This window comes from Eubalaena glacialis, chromosome 7 (assembly GCF_028564815.1).
Source record: "Eubalaena glacialis isolate mEubGla1 chromosome 7, mEubGla1.1.hap2.+ XY, whole genome shotgun sequence".
In the NCBI taxonomy this organism is placed as follows: Eukaryota; Metazoa; Chordata; class Mammalia; order Artiodactyla; family Balaenidae; genus Eubalaena; species Eubalaena glacialis.
In genome coordinates, this window is record NC_083722.1 from 13,703,696 (window position 1) to 13,723,366 (window position 19,671).

Genomic DNA, 19,671 nt, shown 5'->3' on the forward strand with positions numbered 1-19,671 from the left:
AGAATGTTCCATGAGCACTTGAGAAGAATGTGTATTCTGTTGTTTTTGGGTGGAATGTCCTATAAATATCAATTAAGTCCATCTTGTTTAATGTATCATTTAAAGCTTGTGTTTCCTTATTTATTTTCATTTTGGATGATCTGTCCATTGGTGAAAGTGGGGTGTTAAAGTCCCCTACTATGATTGTGTTGCTGTCAATTTCCCCTTTTATGGCTGTTAGTATTTGCCTTATGTATTGAGGTGCTCCTATGTTGGGTGCATAAATATTTACAATTGTTATACCTTCCTCTTGGATCGATCCCTTGATCATTATATAGTGTCCTTCTTTGTCTCTTGTAATAGTCTTTATTTTAAAGTCTATTTTGTCTGATATGAGAATTGCTACTCCAGCTTTCTTTTGATTTCCATTTGCATGGAATATCTTTTTCCATCCCCTCACTTTCAGTCTGTATGTGTCTCTAGGTCTGAAGTGGGTCTCTTGTAGACAGCATATATATGGGTCTTGTTTTTGTATCCATTCAGCCAGTCTGTGTCTTTTGGTGGGAGCATTTAATCCATTTACATTTAAGGTAATTATCGATATGTATGTTCCTATTCCCATTTTCTTAAATGTTTTGGGTTTGTTATTGTAGGTGTTTTCCTTCTCTTGTGTTTCTTGCCTAGAGAAGTTCCTTTAGCATTTGTTGTAAAGCTGGTTTGGTGGTGCTGAATTCTCTCAGCTTTTGCTTGTCTGTAAAGGTTTTAATTTCTCCATCAAATCTGAATGAGATCCTTGCTGGGTAGATTAATCTTGGTTGTAGGTTTTTCTCCTTCATCACTTTAAGTATATCCTGCCACTCCCTTCTGGCTTGCAGAGTTTCTGCTGAAAGATCAGCTGTTAACCTGATGGGGATTCCCTTGTGTGTTATTTGTTGTTTTTCCCTTGCTGCTTTTAATATGTTTTCTTTATATTTAATTTTTGATAGTTTGATTAATATGTGTCTTGGCGTGTTTCTCCTTGGATTTATCCTGTATGGGACTCTCTGTGCTTCCAGGAGTTGATTAACTATTTCCTTTCCCATATTAGGGAAGTTTTCAACTATAATCTCTTCAAATATTTTCTCAGTCCCTTTCTTTTTCTCTTCTTCTTCTGGGACCCCTATAATTCGAATGTTGGTGTGTTTAATGTTGTCCCAGAGGTCTCTGAGACTGTCCTCAGTTCTTTTCATTCTTTTTTCTTTATCCTGCTCTGCAGTAGTTATGTCCACCATTTTATCTTCCAGGTCACTTATCCGTTCTTCTGCCTCAGTTATTCTGCTATTGATCCCATCTAGAGTATTTTTAATTTCATTTATTGTGTTTTTCATCATTGCTTGGTTCCTCTTTAGTTCTTCTACGTCCTTGTTAAATGTTTCTTGCATTTTGTCTATTCTATTTCCAAGATTTTGGATCATCCTTACTATCATTATTCTGAATTCTTTTTCAGGTAGACTACCTATTTCCTCTTCATTTGTTAGGTCTGGTGTGTTTTGACCCTGCTCCTTCATCTGCTGTGTGTTTTTCTGTCGTCTCATTTTGCTTATCTTACTGTGTTTGGGGTCTCCTTTTCACAGGCTGCAGGTTCGTAGTTCCCGTTGTTTTTGGTATCTGTCTCCAGTGGCTAAGGTTGGTTCAGTGGGTTGTGTAGGCTTCCTGGTGGAGGGAACTAGTGCCTGTGTTCTGGTGGATGAGGCTGGATCTTGTCTTTCTGGTGGGCACGTCCACGTCTGGTGGTGTGTTTGGGGGTGTCTGTGGCCTTATTATGATTTTAGGCAGCCTCTCTGCTAATGGATGGGGCTGTGTTCCTGTTTTGCTAGTTGTTTGGCATAGGGTGTCCAGCACTGTAGCTTGCTGGTCATTGAGTGAAGCTGGGTCTTGATGTTGAGATGGAGATCTCTAAGAGATTTTCGCCGTTTGGTATTACGTGGAGCTGGGAGGTCTCTTGTGGACCAGCGTCCTGAAGTTGGCTCTCCCACCTCAGAGGCACAGCCCTGATGCCTGGCTGGAGCACCAAGAGCCTTTCATCCACACGGCTCAGAGTAAAAGGGAGAAAAAATAGAAAGAAAGAAAGAAAGAAAGAAAGGATAAAATATAGTGAAGTAAAATAAAGCTATTATAAAGCAAAGCTATACAGACAAAATCTCACCCAGAAGCATATACATATACACTCAAAAAAAAAAAAGGAAAAGGGGAAAAATTAATATATCCTGCTTCCAAAGTCCACCTCCTGAATTTGGGATGATTCGTTGTCTATTCAGATATTCAACAGATGCAGGCACATCAAGTTGTTTGTGAAGTTTTAATCCGCTGCTTCTGAGGCTGCTGGGAGAGATTTCCCTTTCTCTTCTTTGTTCGTACAGCTCCCGGGGTTCAGCTTTGGATTTGGAGCCGCCTCTGCGTGTAGGTCGCCTGAGGGCATCTGTTCTTCGCTCAGACAGGACGGGGTTAAAGGAGCAGCTGCTTCGGGGGCTCTGGCTCACTCAGGCCGGGGGGAGGGAGGGTACGGATGCGGGGCGAGCCTGCGGCGGCAGCGGCCAGCATGACGTTGCACCAGCCTGAGGCGCGCCGTGCGTTCTCCCGGGGAAGTTGTCCCCTGATCACGGGAGCCTGGCGGTGGCGGGCTGCACCGGCTCCCAGGAGGGGAGGTGTGGAGAGTGACCTGGGCTCGCACACAGGCTTTTTGGTGGTGGCAGCAGCAGCCTTAGCGTCTCATGCCCGTCTCTGGGGTCCGCGCTGATAGCCGCGGCTCGCGCCCGTCTCTGGAGCTCGTTTAGGCGGCGCTCTGAATCCCCTCTCCTCGCGCACCAGGAAACAAAGAGGCAAGAAAAAGTCTCTTGCCTCTTCGGCAGCTCCAGACTTTTTCCCGGACTCCCTCCTGGCTAGCTGTGGTGCGCTAACCCCTTCAGGCTGTGTTCACGCCGTCAACCCCAGTCCTCTCCCTGAGATCCGACCGAAGCCCGAGCCTCAGCTCCCAGCCCCCGCCTGCCCCGGCCGGCGGGTGAGCAGACAAGCCTCTAGGGCTGGTGAGTGCTGGTCGGCACCCATCCTCTGTGCGGGAATCTCTCCGCTCTGCCCTCCACACCACTGTGGCTGTGCTCTCCTCCGTGGCTCCGAAGCTTCTCCCCCTCCGCCACCCACAGTCTCCGCCCGCGAAGGGGCTTCCTAGTGCGTGGAATCCTTTCCTCCTTCACAGCCCCCTCCCACTGGTGCAGGTCCCGTCCCTATTCTTTTGTCTCTGTTATTTCTTTTTTCTTTTGCCCTACCCAAGTACGTGGGGAGTTTCTTGCCTTTTGGGAGATCTGACGTTTTCTGCCAGCGTTCAGTGGGTGTTCTGTAGGAGCAGTTCCACGTGTAGATGTATTTCTGATGTATCTGTGGGAAGGAAGGTGATCTCCGCGTCTTACTCTTCCGCCATCTTCTTCCCTCTGATATTTTTTAATGTTGATGGTTGCTGCCAAATTGTCCTTTTAAAAAGTTGTGCAAAATTACACTTCCACAAACTGTGAGTGAACCTGTTTCTCCATACCTCATCAACACTGGGTACCATCAGTCTTAGTAATGTTTCCAGTCCAATAGGCAAAAACATGATATGGCCTATTTATGCACGGAACTGATGGGGTGGGAGTGGGGCAGGCTAGTGTATAAAAAGCAGGTACGTTATCATGGCTAGCTAGTGAGAATAAATTGAGCCAGGATATTAAATTTAGAAAAGAGTATACAGGTCAACAAAACTCTATGATAAGAGAGAAAATGGAGAAGAAACCAGCAGAATTGTGGAATTTTTCATTCTTTTGACCGCAAGAGTGAGGGGGGCCAAGAATAGAGTGGGCACTGGATGAAGCTGATTTGAAGTTTCAGTTAATGTCCTACATGTTACAACTCCAGACTGGCCTGGCAGGGTACCCCGCTTTATCATAATGATAAGAATCTGAGTTAGGAAGATGAGGACTAAATTGACCTGGGTGCTCAAAAGCTTCCGTGGCTTTTCCCCCTGGATTGGTTGCTTCCGGTGTTGTTAAATAAAGGAGCAGCCGACAGAGGCAAATCAATTCTTTTCATGTTCATTATGATGTACCAACACTCGATAGCTTAAAATATTTGTTCTTTGTCTTTCTTAACAGTTTTCCATTGCTGACTGGACCAAAGCCAAACTCAGCCTCCTTCTGTGACCTTTCTGCAAATCCTAACACTTTCCAAAATCTCACCAGGGCTCTCTCTTTCTGGCCTCTTTCCTCCCTTATGTCATAGTCATTTTCTTCATACACCCTACTTATTTTCAGCTTTTTATCTCATGCTATCCATACCTAAAAACCTTTCACCTCACTCCCAATGCTCATATTTCGCAGGTAAAGTCTAATCCTAACCTAAAATAGTCTTTCCTTTTACTGGAATTTCCTGGGCTCTATATGTGTATGTAACTCAAAGCTAGTCACCATACATAACGTGAAGCTAGTCGACAGTCCTTGGTTTCTGTTAGGATAAAACGGAGAAGACTGGATGGATGACTTTTAAGATTCTCAGATTCTGAAGGCGGGTTTGGGGAGTGCGGTGGTTCTTAGCTTTGGAAATTCCTCCACCTACTGGTTGTCTGAAGTCAGTTTACGCTGAGATTGATGTTGCTTTATGAGTCCGCCCATTTTCAAGAATAGCATGTGCCTCTAGTGAATGCTGACGCGTTTATAAATCACTTTGAATTCCTAAAATAAAAAAGTCTGTCTTGAAGAAAATGTATTCTTATAATATACAATATTTTAAAACAGATGATAAATTTCTTAATGCTCTTTGACAACCACTGGAGGGCAGAAAAACAGATAGCGACTCACTCCAAGTTTGGCTAGAGAAGGAAAAGATGCCTTATTTTATGTGTATTTCTAAAAGTTAGAAATCAAATTATCTTAAAATTTAATCTTTTATTTGGTGCATTGGACATCTTTTCAGATGAAACCTATGGCAGTGGTTATACTTTTTTTTTTTCAAATTGTTTTCTATCAATGTATCAGATAAGACAAAACTTTATTCTAAAGTACACTTTAAAAAGCAATTTGCCATCAGGTGTGGGTTTGTCAATATTACTAATAAGAACAGTTGAAATATGTTGATAAGCTAAATATCACTAAAAATTAGAGAAATCAACACTAAAACCACAGATTCATAGCTGCCTGATTTTTAGGAACTCTCTTTTCAGTTATCTTAGCAAAACGCAGCTTGAAACATGGCTTAAAATTATTAGCTATTTCCCTAACACCTTCTCTTCCAAAATAAACTCCCGGAAGATTAGTATACAATTACTATGTCTACTTCCTCACCTTCCATTCCGTCTTCAATCAGCCTTTCACCCTTCACCTCAAGAAACTACTCAGGTAAAGCCATCAGTGACCTCTTAATGGCTGAATCCAATTAAGGTTCTTTAGTTAGAAGGATCATAAACCAGCACTTGCTAACTTACACGTCAGAGGAACTTACTGGAAGGATATCACAGTCTCTGAAATTAAAGAAAAATGTGTAGGTAGCAAGAGTTAATCAACCGTCTTATCAGGGCTCTCTCCTGGATCACTTGGTTCAAGTTTCCAAGTCCCAGGTCAGCACGTCCAATTTGATGAGCTTGGGTCACACACCCATCCCATGGCTTAGAATGACAGAGCAGAATGCCCTGAAAGTTCTACCACAGGTGCACATGTTGAGAGAAGTGTAATTCAGTAAGAGGAAATTGGGGTGCTCTTATCAAAAGAGGGAAAATGAGGTAGGATGGTCAAAAAAGAAAAATGCCCACCACAGTTTTCACCCTCCTTAATTTATTTATGGTTTTGACACCAGGTAGAGTCCTTTATTATGGAAAATCTTTCCTGGCACTCAATCCTAGTTTCCTTTCCACCTCACTAGCTATTCTTCTCAGTCTTTTTGTATTCTTCTTCAATATTTCCCTGGTCTTTGTCCTTGGTTTTCTTTTCATTTCATAGAATTTTCCATCTAGTCGTCACTCCAAGGACCACCTGTAAATGGTTATGACTCCTCAATCTATATCTTTACAGACACAATATATTCAACAGCCAGTACCCCTTGGCTATCTCACAGGCACCTTACTGCTCCTCCCTTCTGCCATCTTGCACTTCCTTCTGCCATCTCTCATTTCCATGAAGGGCATCACAGTCCACTCACTCAGGCATCCAAGTCAGAAACTATGTGACGCTTCTCTCTCTCTCTCCCCCAGATCCATTCAGTCACCAAATTTAGCAAATTGGGCTTCCTTAATTTCACTCCAATGCCCCCCTTCCTTTACAGCCCCATCACTGGTGACTTGGTTCAAGGTCCTATTCATCTTATCTAGACTATGGCCTCCCAACTGGAGTCCCAGTCTCCAATTTGACACCTCTCCACCCCATCTTCCACACGACTACCAGAGAGATATTTCTAAAAGACAAATATGACTGGGTTTATCTCCCTGATTAAAAGTCTTCAACAGCTGGCACAGAACCAAGATGGCAGAGTAGAAGGACGTGCTCTCACTCCCTCTTGTGAGAACACCAGAATCACAACTAGCTGCAGGACAATCATCGACAGGAGGACACTGGAGCTCACCAGAAAGGGTATCCCACATCCAAAGACAAAGGAGAAGCCACAATGAGATGGTAGGAGGGGTGCAATCACAGTAAAATCAAATCCCATAACTGCTGGGTGGGTGACTCACAGACTGGAGAACACTTATACCACAGAAGTCCACCCACTGGAGTGAAAGTTGTGAGCCCCACGTCAGGCTTCCCAACCTGGGGGTCCGGCAATGGGAGAAGGAATTCCTGGAGAATCAGACTTTGAAGCCTAGTGGGATTTGATTGTAGGACTTCAACAGGACTAGGGGAAACAGAGACTCCACTCTTGGAGGGCACACACAAAGTAGTGTGCGCATCGGGACCCAGGGGAAGGAGCAGTGACCCCAGGGGAGACTGAGCCAGACCTACCTGCTAGTGTTGGAGGGTCTCCTGCAGAGGCGGGGGTGGCTGTGGCTCACCGTGGGGATGAGGACACTGGCGGCGGAGGTTCTGGGGGTGCTCCTTGGCTTGAGCCCTCCCAGAGTCTGTCATTGGCCCCACCAAAGAGCCCAGGTAGGATCCAATGATGCGTTGCCTCAGGCCAAACAACCAAAAGGGAGGAAACCCAGCCCCACCCATCAGCAGTCAAGTGGATTAAAGTTTTACTGAGCTCTGCCCACCAGAGCAACAGTCAGCTCTACCCACCACCAGTCCCTCCCATCAGGAAAATTACACAAGCCTCTTAGATAGCCTCATCCACCAGAGGGCAGACAGCAGAAGCAAGAAGAACTACAATCCTGCAGCCTGTGGAAGAAAAACCACACTCACAGAAAGACAGACAAGATGAAAAGGCAGAGGGCTATGTACCAGATGAAGGAACAAGATAAAACCCCAGAAAAACAACTAAATGAAGTGGAGATAGGCAACCTTCCAGAAAAAGAATTCAGAATAATGATAGTGAAGATGATCCAGGACCTCGGAAAAAGAATGGAGGCAAAGATCGAGAAGATGCAAGAAATGTTTAACAAAGACCTAGAAGAATTAATTAAAGAACAAACAAACAGAGATGAACAATACAATAACTGAAATGAAAACTACACTAGAACAAATCAATAGCAGAATAACTGTAGCAGAATAACTGAGGCAGAAGAACGGATAAGTGACCTGGAAGACAGAATGGCAGAATTCACTGCTGTGGAACAGAATAAAGAAAAAAGAATGAAAAGAAATGAAGACAGCCTAAGAGACCTCTGGGACAACATTAAATGCAACAACATTCACATTATAGGGGTCCCAGAAGGAGAAGAGAGAGAGAAAGGACCAGAGAAAATATTTGAAGAGATTATAGTCGAAAACTTCCCTAACATGGGAAAGGAAATAGCCACCCAAGTCCAGGAAGCACAGCAAGTCCCATAAAGGATAAACCCAAGGAAAAACACGCCAAGACACATAGTAATCAACTTGGCAAAAATTAAAGACAAAGAAAAATTATTGAAAGCTACAAGGGAAAAATGACAAATAACATACAAGGGAACTCCCATAAGGTTAACAGTTGATTTCTCAGCAGAAACTCTACAAGCCAGAAGGGAGTGGCATGATATACTTAAAGTGATGAAAGGGAAGAACCTACAACCAAGATTACTCTACCCGGCAAAGATCTCATTCAGATTCGATGGAGAAGTCAAAGGCTTAACAGACAAGCAAAAGTTAAGAGAATTCAGCACCACCAAACCAGCTCTACAACAAATGCTAAAGGAACTTCTCTAAGTGGGAAACACAAGAGAAGAAAAGGACCTTCAAAAACAAACCCAAAACAATTAAGAAAATTGTCATAGGAACATACATATTGATAATTACCTTAAACGTGAATGGATTAAATGCTCCAACCAAAAGACACAGGCTTGCTGAATGGATACAAAAACAAGACCAATATATATGCTGTCTACAAGAGACCCGCTTCAGACCTAGGGACACATACAGACTGAAAGTGAGGGGATGGAAAAAGATATTCCATGCAAATGGAAATCAAAAGAAAGCTGGAATAGCAATACTCATATCAGATAAAATAGACCTTAAAATAAAGAATGTTACAAGAGACAAAGAAGGACACTACATAATGATCAAGGGATCAATCCAAGAGGAAGAAATAACAATTATAAACATATATGCACCCAACATAGGAGCACCTCAATACATAAGGCAACTGCTAACAGCTATAAAAGAGGAAATCAACAGTAACACAGTAATAGTGGGGGACTTTAACACCTCACTTATACCAATGGACAGATCATCCAAAATGAAAATAAATAAGGAAACAGAAGCTTTAAATGACACAATAGACCAGATAGATTTAATTGATATTTATAAGACATTCCATCCAAAAACAGCAGATTACACTTTCTTCTCAAGTGTGCACGGAACATTCTCCAGGATAGATCACATCTTGGGTCACAAATCAAGCCTCAGTAAATTTAAGAAAATTGAAATCATATCAAACATCTTTTCTGTCCACAACACTATGAGATTAGAAATGAATTACAGGGGGGCTTCCCTGGTGGTGCAGTGGTTGAGAATCTGCCTGCCAATGCAGGGGACACGGGTTCGAGCCCTAGTCTGGGAAGATCCCACATGCTGTGGAGCAACTAAGCCCGAGAGCGACAACTACTGAGCCTGCACGTCTGGAACCTGTGCTCCGCAACGGGAGAGGCCACAACAGTGAGAGGCCCGCGCGCCGCGATGAAGAGTGGCCCCTGCTCGCCACAGCTGAAGAAAGCCCTCGCACAGAAACGAAGACCCAACACAGCCAAAAATAAATAAATAAATTTATTTTAAAAAAAGAAATGAATTACAGGGAAAAAAACGTAAAAACACAAACACATGGAGGTTAAACAATACATTACTAAATAACAAAGAGATCACTGAAGAAATCAAAGAGGAAATCAAAAAATACCTAGAGACAAATGACAATGAAAAAGCGACGATCTAAAATCTATGGGATGTAACAAAAGCAGTTCTAAGAGGGAAGTTTATAGCTATACAAGCTTACTCAAGAAACAAGAAAAATCTCAAATAAACAATCTAACCTTACACCTAAAGGAACTAAGAAGAACAAACAAAACCCAAAGTTAGCAGAAGGAAAGAAATCATAAAGATCAGAGCAGAAATAAATGAAATAGAAACAAAGAAAACAATAGCAAAGATCAATAAAACTAAAAGGTGGTTCTTTGAGAAGATAAACAAAATTCGTAAACCATTAGCCAGACTTATCAAGAAAAAGAGGGAGAGGACTCAAATCAATAAAATTAGAAATGAAAAAGAAGAAGTTACAACAGACACTGCAGAAATACAAAGCATCCTAAGAGACTACTACAACCAACTCTATGCCAATAAAATGGACAACCTGGAAGAAATGGACAAATTCTTAGAAAGGTATAACCTTCCAAGACTGAACCAGGAAGAAATAGAAAATATGAACAGACCAATCACAAGTAATGAAATTGAAATTGTGATTAAAAATCTTCCAACAGACAAAAGTCCAGGACCAGATGGCTTCACAGGTGAATTCTATCAAACATTTAGAGAAGAGCTAACGCCCATCCTTCTCAAACTCTTCCAAAAAATTGCAGAGGAAGGAACACTCCCAAACTCATTCTATGAGGCCACCATCACCCTGATCCCAAAACCAGACAAAGATACTACAAAAAAATAAAATTACAGACCAATATCACTGATGAATATAGATGCAAAAATCCTCAGCAAAATACTAGCAAACAGAATCCAACAACACATTAAAAGGTTCATACACCATGATCAAGTGGGATTTATCCCAGGGATGCAAGGATTCTTCAATATATGCAAATCAAGCAATGTGATACACCATATTAACAAACTGAAGAATAAAAACCATATGATCATCTCAGTAGATGCAGAAAAAGCTTTTGACAAAATTCAACACCCGTTTATGATAAAAACTCTCCAGAAAGTGGGCATAGAAGGAACCTACCTCAACATAATAAAGGCCATATACGACAAACCCACAGCAAGCTTCATTCTCAATGGTGAAAAACTGAAAGCATTTCCTGTAAGATCATGAACAAGACAAGGATGTCCACTCTCACCACTATTATTCAACATAGTTTTGGAAGTCCTAGCCACGGCAATCAGAGAAGAAAAAGAAAAAAAAGAATACAAATTGGAAAAGAAGAAGTAAAACTGTCATTGTTTGCAGATGACATGATACTATACATAGAGAATCCTAAAAATGCCACTAGAAAACTACTAGAGCTAATCAATGAATTTGGTTAAGTTGCAGGATACAAAATTAATGCACAGAAATCTCTTGCATTCCTATACACTAATGATGAAAATTCTGAAAGAGAAATTAAGGAAACACTCCCATTTACCATTGCAACAAAAAGAATAAAATACCTAGGAATAAACCTACCTAGGAGACAAAAGACCTGTATGCAGAAAACTATAAGACACTGATGAAAGAAATTAAAGATGATACCAACAGATGGAGAGATATACCATGTTCTTGGATTGGAAGAATCAATATTGTGAAAATGACTATACTATCCAAAGCAATCTACAGATTCAATGCAATCCCCATCAAATTACCAATGGCAGTTTTTACAGAACTAGAACAAAAAATCTTAAAATTTGTATGGAGACACAAACGACCCCGAATAGCCAAAGCAGTCTTGACGGAAAAAAACGGAGCTGGAGGAATCAGACTCCCTGACTTCAGACTATACTACAAAGCTACAGTAATCAAGACAATATGGTACTGGCACAAAAACAGAAACATAGATCAATGGAACAAGATTGAAAGCCCAGAGATAAACCCACGCACCTATGGTCAACTAATCTATGACAAAGGAGGCAAGGATATACAATGGAGAAAAGACAGTCTGTTCAATAAGTGGTGCTGGGAAAACTGGACAGCTACATGTAAAAGAATGAAATGAGAACACTCCCTAACACCATACACAAAAATAAACTCAAAATGGATTAGAGACATAAATGTAAGACCGGGCACTATAAAACTCTTAAAGGAAAACATAGGAAGAACACTCTGACATAAATCACAGCAAGATCTTTTTTGATCCTCCTCCTAGAGTAATGGAAATAAAAACAAAAATAAACAAATGGGACCTAATGAAACTTCAAAGCTTTTGCACAGCAAAGGAAACCATAAACAAGACGAAAAGACAACCCTCAGAATGGGAGAAAATATTTGCAAATGAAGCAACTGACAAAGGATTAATCTCCAAAATATATAAACAGCTCGTGCAGCTCAATATTAAAGAAACAAACAACCCAATCCAAAAATGGGCAGAAGGCCTAAATAGACATTTCTCCAAAGAAGACATACAGATAGCCAAGAAGCACATGAAAAGCTGCTCAACATCACTAATTATTAGAGAAATGCAAATCAAAACTACAATGAGGTATCACCTCACACCAGTTAGAATAGGCATCATCAGAAAATCTACAAACAACAAATGCTGGAGAAGGTGTGGAGAAAAGGGAACCCTCTTACACTGTTGGTGGGAATGTAAATTGATACAGCCACTATGGAGAACAGTATGGAGGTTCCTTAAAAAACGAAAACTAGAACTACCATATGACCCAGCAATCCCACTCCTGGGCATATACCCAGAGAAAACCATAATTCAAAAAGACACATGCACCCCAATGTTCATTGCAGCACTATCAATAGCCAGGTCATGGAAGCAACCTAAATGCCCATTGACAGATGAATGGATAAAGAAGTTGTGGTACATATATACAATGGAATATTACTCAGCCATAAAAAGGAACGAAATTGGGTCATTTGTGGAGACGTGGATGGATCTAGAGACTGTCATACAGAGTGAAGTAAGTTAGAAAGAGAAAGCAAATATCGTATATTAATTCATGTATGTGGAACCTAGAAAAATGGTACAGATGAACCGGTTTGCAGGGCAGAAGTTGAGACACAGATGTAGAGAACAAACATATGGACACCAAGGGGGGAAAGCTGCGGTGGGGTGCGGATGGTGGTGTGATGAATTGGGCGATTGGGATTGACATGTATACACTGATGTGTATAAAATTGATGACTAATAAGAACCTACTGTATAAAAAAGTAAATAAAATAAAATTTAAAAATTAAAAAAAAGGGATAATAAGGGAATATTATGAAAAGTAAAGCATTAGGCTAATAAATTCAACAACTTAGAAAAAAATGGACAAATTCCTTGAAAAACACAACTTACCAAAACTAATAAAATGAATTAGAAAACCTGAATATCTACTAAAGTTATTAATTCATTATCAAAAACCTTCCCCAAAGACAACTCCAAGCCCAGATCATTTTGCTGATGAATTCTATCAAATACTCTGCAAAATTCTATCAGACACAATACCAAAGAAGATAAAGGAATAGCTAACAAGCCCACAAAAATATGTGTGATATAATTAGTCTTCAGGGAAATGCAGATCAAAATCCCATGAAGTGATATTACTTCATACACATTGGAATGGTTAAATGTAAAAAGGCATTGTGACATCAAATGCTGGCAAGTATCTGGAGCCACCAGAACTTTCATACATTGCTTGTGCACTACTACCCCTTTGGAAAACTTTCTGGCACTTTCTTACAAAGTTAAAAATAAACCTATTCTATGACCCATAAATTCCACTTCTGGGTATTTGCCCAAGATAAATGAAAACATATGATCATGAAAATACTTGCACAAGAATGTCTACAGGAGATTTTTAAAAATTGGGTACAAACTTTCAGCTATAAATAAATACATTCTGAGGGTCTAATGTACAGCATGGTAACTATAGTTAATAATATGGAATTGTACACTTGAAATTTGCAGAGAGTAGACTGTATGTGTTCTCAGCACACACACAAAAAAGAGTTAACTATGTGAGGTGATGGCTGTTAATTGACTTGAATTTGGTAATCATTTCACAACGCATATGTACATCAAATCATCCAGTTATACACTTTAAGTATAAACATTTTATTTGTCAATTACTCCTCCATAAAGGTGGAAAAAATAAATAAAAATTAATAGTTCCAAATTGGAAACAAATGAATGTCTTTCAACAAGAAATTTGAAAAAATACAGTTTATTTGTACACTGGAATGGTGCTTAGCAACAGAAAGGGAACAAATTACTAATAAATCACAGCACTGATGAATCTCGCAGACATCATGTTGATGGAAGAAAACAAGACACAAAATGTAATTCCATTTGCGTGAAGTTCAAGAACAAGCAAAAGTAAACCTATGTTGATTTGCCTCTCTGGGCTTGGAGGATTGACTGAGAAGGGGCATGAACAGCAGTTTGCTGGAAAACTGGCTCTCGGGGGCAGCGGGGCATGGGGGAATCTCTGGTTTGTAGTATTTGCTGATTTCCCATCATGGCCCTCTTTAAGGTAACAACAGGATATGGGGATGAGATGTCTGGAATTGCCTGTGTGGGAGCTATCTCCTGCACACCACTGGCCCCAGGAGACTTTTCTGGGTTGATGGAAATGCTTTGTACTTTGACTGGGGTGGTAGTTACTTTGGTGTACACAGCTGCCCAAACTCACTGCACTGTATAATAAAGATCTGCATATTTCACTGTAAAAAAAAAAAGTCTTCAACAGCCTCTGTTGTCTACAGGACAAAGTCCAAACTCCCTCCTAAGGGAAAAAAGCCCTTCATAATCCAGCCCGTCCCTACTTTTCCAGATTTACCTTTACTCCAGACCATAGTATCAGCTTAGCTCTCTGCATGAGTATACTCTTGTTCCTCCCTCTCCCTGGAGTAACCTTCCCTACTATGTCCTTATAATAAATAACTTTATGACTCAACTCAGTTCAAAATCACCTCCTATATAAAGCCCTTCTGGATCCACACTTCTCGCAGGTAGAACAGACAGTTGTGCAAGACTAGAGTTCTAGAGATTTGCTGTACAACATCGTGCTTATAGTTAACAATATCGTATCGTACACTTACAATGTTCAGAGGGTAGATCTCACGTTAAGTGTTCTTAACACACACACACACACACACACACACACACACAAAGCTGTCACTACACAACCAAACACTAGCTGTTCTCCTCTCCCTCTGCTCCCAAACCTCAGATGCCAGAGTAAGAAGGGTTAGGTAAAGATATAAAGCCTACTTTCTGTGATCTTGTTACATATTAACTAAAAATATCAAATGTGTTTAAAGTAAAATTTTCTAGTTTGGATCTGAAATTCAAAATATTTAATAACAATTACAGAAGATGAAATAAAATGGCCCCTTGATACTTTATGTGTATAACTCTGTGCTGACTTCTAATGCAGTTATATTGTTGAGGTTTCCACATGTGTGATCTGTACAGAGACCTGGTCACCTTGGATGGGGATTCATCTTTTCCAGCATTGATCACCTCGGGAAGAGGATTTGCTGGACTCGGGTAAGGTATCAAAGACTCTGTCTTTCTCTTGATTGATTATCTGGATTTAGAGGCAGATATAACATTTCCTATAACTGTGTAGGAAATGAATTGGAGCAGGTCAAGACTAGAGAACCCTGGAGGCCGGGAGGCCATTGTAGGCAGTGTTGTAGCGTCTACACTAAAATTGATGATGGGAATTCCCTGGCGGTCCAGTGGTTAGGACTTGGCGCTTTCACTGCCTGGGCCAGGTTCGATCCCTGGTGGGGGGACTAAGATCCCACCACACTCTATGAGGCTCGGCCAAAAAATAAAATTGATGATAACCTACTTTAGAGTAATACAGAGATGAATTCATTGGAGAATTTCAAAATAAATGTTTTTTGATTAAGTGATAAAGTCCCACAGTTCAAGTACCCTCTCACCCTTTTCCTTATAACCTAGTTTCCATCCCCCTCAATAGATAACCATATTATTTCCTATTTGCCCTTCCAGAGGTTTTGTCAACATACATAAAGTCATTGCATTATATATACATATAATTTTGTTCCTTTCCTATTTTACACAAATGACAGCACACCACACATGCTAATTTGCACCTTGTTTTTGCAACTTAATCTGGAGATATGGGTATAATTTATCTGGGGGACATCAGTGCACGAAGAGTTCCTCATTTTTATTATAGCTACATAGCATTGTATAGAATAGCTGCATCACTGTAGATTTTACCAGTCCCCATTGACGGACATTTAGTTTCCAATCAATAATGCTACAACCTTGTATATAAGTCATTTTGTCTGCATGCAAATAACTGTAGGGTACATTGCTATAAGTGAAAATCCTGAGTTAGAGGGTATATGCATTTCTAATTATGACCAATACTGTTAAATTGTCCTATATCGAGATTTTACCAATTCACACCGTCAACAAACTTTAGCGTGCAACTGGAGGTCTTCTTAAAACACAGCTTGGTGGGGCCCGGGTCCAGAGTCTCTGATTCAGAAGGTCTGATGTGGGACCCAAGAATTTGCATTTCTAACAAGTTCCCAGGTGGTGTTGCTATTGTTTGCTGGTCCAGGAACCAGACTTTGAAAACCACTGTAACAAAATGACTGGGCTGCCACTGCACCATGGAACTATCCTCTCAAAGTCAGCAATGTCCTCGTCAATGTAGTGGTCTTTTCTCCATCTTCCTTTTCCTCGACTTTTCTGCTATATTTTAAACGTTTTCCTTTTTTTGAATCTTCTCTTCCTATTTGACTCTGTTAATGTTCTTTCCTGCTGTTGTTGTCTTGTTCTTTCAGTGACTTCCCTGCCACTTAACTGGTCCAGGCTCCATTTATTGACCCACAACTTTTCACCCCTAGAAAGCTCACTCCTTCTCAAGACTAGGAACACAGAGAGAAAGTAAAGGCTGAAGCAATCTTTTGATCCTAAGAGGAGTGCTTGCGTTGCTGAGACAGAATCCAGATCCTGATGACATTACTTGAATCCTCTCTATTTAGCCATACCTGAAGCCAGCCCCTCCCTTCACTTTTTCTTTCTTTGCCATCAGAGTAATAGATATACATAGTTTAAAAAAATCAAACAGTAGAAGAAAACTGGAAATACTCTGCCCCACCTTTCCCCACTGCAGACCACATTCTGCTCCCTGGAAGCAGGCTTGTTGCTGTGGAGAGAGTGCACTGCGTAACCCTTGCAGGTGTATTCACAGCACAGACATTATTTTCTTGCAAATGGCAGTGATTTTTTGTCTGTTTGTTTGTTTTGTTTGTTTTTCCTTTTTGGCCGCACTGCGTGGCATGCAGGACTTCCCCAACCAGGGATCGAACCCCCAGCCCCTGTGGAGTCTTAACCACTGGACCACAAGGGAAGTCCGATAGTGTTTTTGGTTTTGCTTTTATAAAATCAAGATATTAAAATAACTTTCTTACAGGTTTATGTGTCTTGGAGAAGGGGAGCCTTCATTTAGTTTCCACGAAGGTGACCCTATGTACCTTCCATTCTTTTAGCTATTTCATCTGACGTTTGCTTCTGTATTTCTGTTTTTGAAAATTTTTTATTGCAGTATAGTTGATTTACAGTGTTGTGTTAATTACTACTGTACAGCAACGTGATTCAGTTATACATACATATACATTCTTTTTTTATATTCTTTTCCATTATGGTTTATCATAAGATATTGAATATAGTTCTCTGTGCTATACAGTTGGACCTTGTCATTTATCCATTCTACATATAAAAGCTTACATCTGCTCACCCCAACCTCCCACTCCATCCCTCCTCCAATCCCCTCCCACTTGGCAACCACCAGTCTGTTCTCTATGTCCATGATTTTGTTTCTGTTTTGTAGACAGGTGCATTTGTGGCATATTTTAGATTCCACTTATAAGTGATAACATATGGTATTTGTCTTCTTTCTGACTTACTTCATTTAGTATGATAATCTCTAGGTCCAACCATGTTGCTGCAAATGGCATTATTTTGTTCTTTTTTTATGGCTGAGTAATATTCCATTGTATATATGTACCACATCTTCTTTATCCATTCATCTGTGGATGGACATTTAGGTTGTTTCCATGTCTTGGCTATTGTGAGTAGTGCTGCCATGAACATAGGGGTGCATGTATCTTTTTGAATTATAGTTTTGTCTGGGTATATGCCCAGGAGTAGGATTGCTGGATCATATGGTAATTCTATTTTTAGTTTTCTGAGGAACCTCCATACTGTTTTCCATAGTGGCTGTACAAACTTACATTCCCATCGACAATGTAGGAGGGTCCCCTTTTCTACAGCCTCTACAGCATTTGTTATTTATAGATTTTTAATAATGGCCATTCTGATTGGTGTGATGTGGTACCTCATTGCTTCCGTATTTCTAAAGAATATGTTTACTTTGATTTTTTTATATATCAGTTTTAGATGTCAACTATTGACTTCTATTAATAAGGAGATCAGCATTTAGCTGACTTATCTCTTCCCCCACTTCCTCTATTCTCTCTCTTCCTCTGTTCTCTCATAGTAAATACATCACAAATTTTGGTTAAAACAATAGTATTGATACTATTATGACTCTGTAAATATTATTCAATGATAAGCCAAGTTGTAATTACGATTAATGTGTCCTTTCCTGGGCCTTTCTTTCTTTTTTTTTTTTTGCTTTTCTGTTATTTAACTGTTTATTTTCCATCACCCTTATTTCCATTTTCTATTTAAGAAAGTCTTTTTTTTTTTTAATTTATTTTTATTTATTTATTTATTTATTTATTTTTGGCTGTGTTGGGTCTTCGTTTCTGTGCGAGGGCTTTCTCTAGTTGCGGCAAGCGGGGGCCACTCTTCATCGCGGTGCACGGTCCTCTCACTATTGCGGCCTCTCTTGTTGCGGAGCACAGGCTCCAGACGCGCAGGCTCAGTAGTTGTGGCTCACGGGCCTAGTTGCTCCGCGGCATGCGGGATCCTCCCAGACCAGGGCTCGAACCCGTGTCCCCTGCATTGGCAGGCAGAGTCTCAACCACTGCGCCACCAGGGAAGCCCAAGAAATAGTCTTAAGCTGGTCTGTAGAACAGCTTAAGACCCCTCAGTGGTTGCTCCTTCCCATTCAGTGGTCTGAGTGGTGGGAGCTGCAGACCAGTCTTTGGTGGCCAGCTGAGCGCTCCAGTCCTCAGCAGGGAACTGCTGGACAGACACAGGGGGCACCTGTGCTCCTTCAGACCAGTCTGTGACCTCAGGTTGAGTAGCAGTCAACTCAGGAGCTGGAGCAGTCCATTCACCTTGAAATTCTCCCTGGGTCCCGGCCTTTTCAGCAGCAGCCTGCTCTTCCTTTTCACTCTCCTCAGGATCTCTGTGGAGATCTCTGTAGTGATCAGGCCTGACCTCCCAGGGGTGGTCACAGGAGATGGTGCCGTACATGTGCAGAACTTCCTGAAGCAGCAGCCACTACATCAGACCAGCTGAGTGAATTCTCCTGCTGGTGCGTGGTGCGGCCGTGTCCACACAGCACGGAGGAGTGTCTGTTATACAGAGCAGTGGTAGGCAGGTTAACATAAGACGCCTCTGTGAGAGGCTGGTGGTCAACCCTGGGATCAGTAACCACTAGAAGTCAGAAAGCCACTCGCATCTGGCCAGTGAAGGTCGCAGGAGTGAAGCAGCCAGGAAGAGGAGTGGCTCCAGTGGCAGCAGCAAACTTCAGCACAGCTCACTGGCCGGTATTCCTGGAGTATTTCACGTGACACTGACATCAGCCAGGTTTTCAATGGCAACAACAGCAAAAGCTGCCAGGAGAAGCTTCTCCCAGGTTCTCTTCAGATTTATGATGTAGCTGCCATCACTTTTTGCAGACATGAAACCATAGGTAATCATGAGTTAAATACATTTCATCTGCCTTCACTAATCAAGGTTATTTTAATTGCATGTCCTCCAAGCAGCAGGTAGCCTAAATTGGAACTTGGAGTCAGCTGTGTCTAGTTCCATCTGAGCTGATTAAAACTGGTTAGGACCACCCACCCTCCAACAGGGCATGCACGAGTGCCCACTCGGTGACCTTTGACATCAGAGGGCTGAAGACTCCACCCTCAGATTGTGCTGAGTGCCTCCTCATTGGAACGTGGGGAGGCCTGTAGCTTATTACGCCTGCGCAGAACGACGATTACCGCACCTTTTTCCAATCACCTTTCCCCACTCTCCCCACACCT

The 19,671-nt window shown here is 41.2% G+C and overlaps 1 pseudogene; it reads right to left on the reverse strand.

Moving 5' to 3' along the window:
- Nucleotides 1-18,547: 18,547 nt before the first annotated feature.
- LOC133095647 (small ribosomal subunit protein uS2-like) lies at nt 18,548-19,321 on the reverse strand (annotated as a pseudogene).
- Nucleotides 19,322-19,671: the final 350 nt, after the last annotated feature.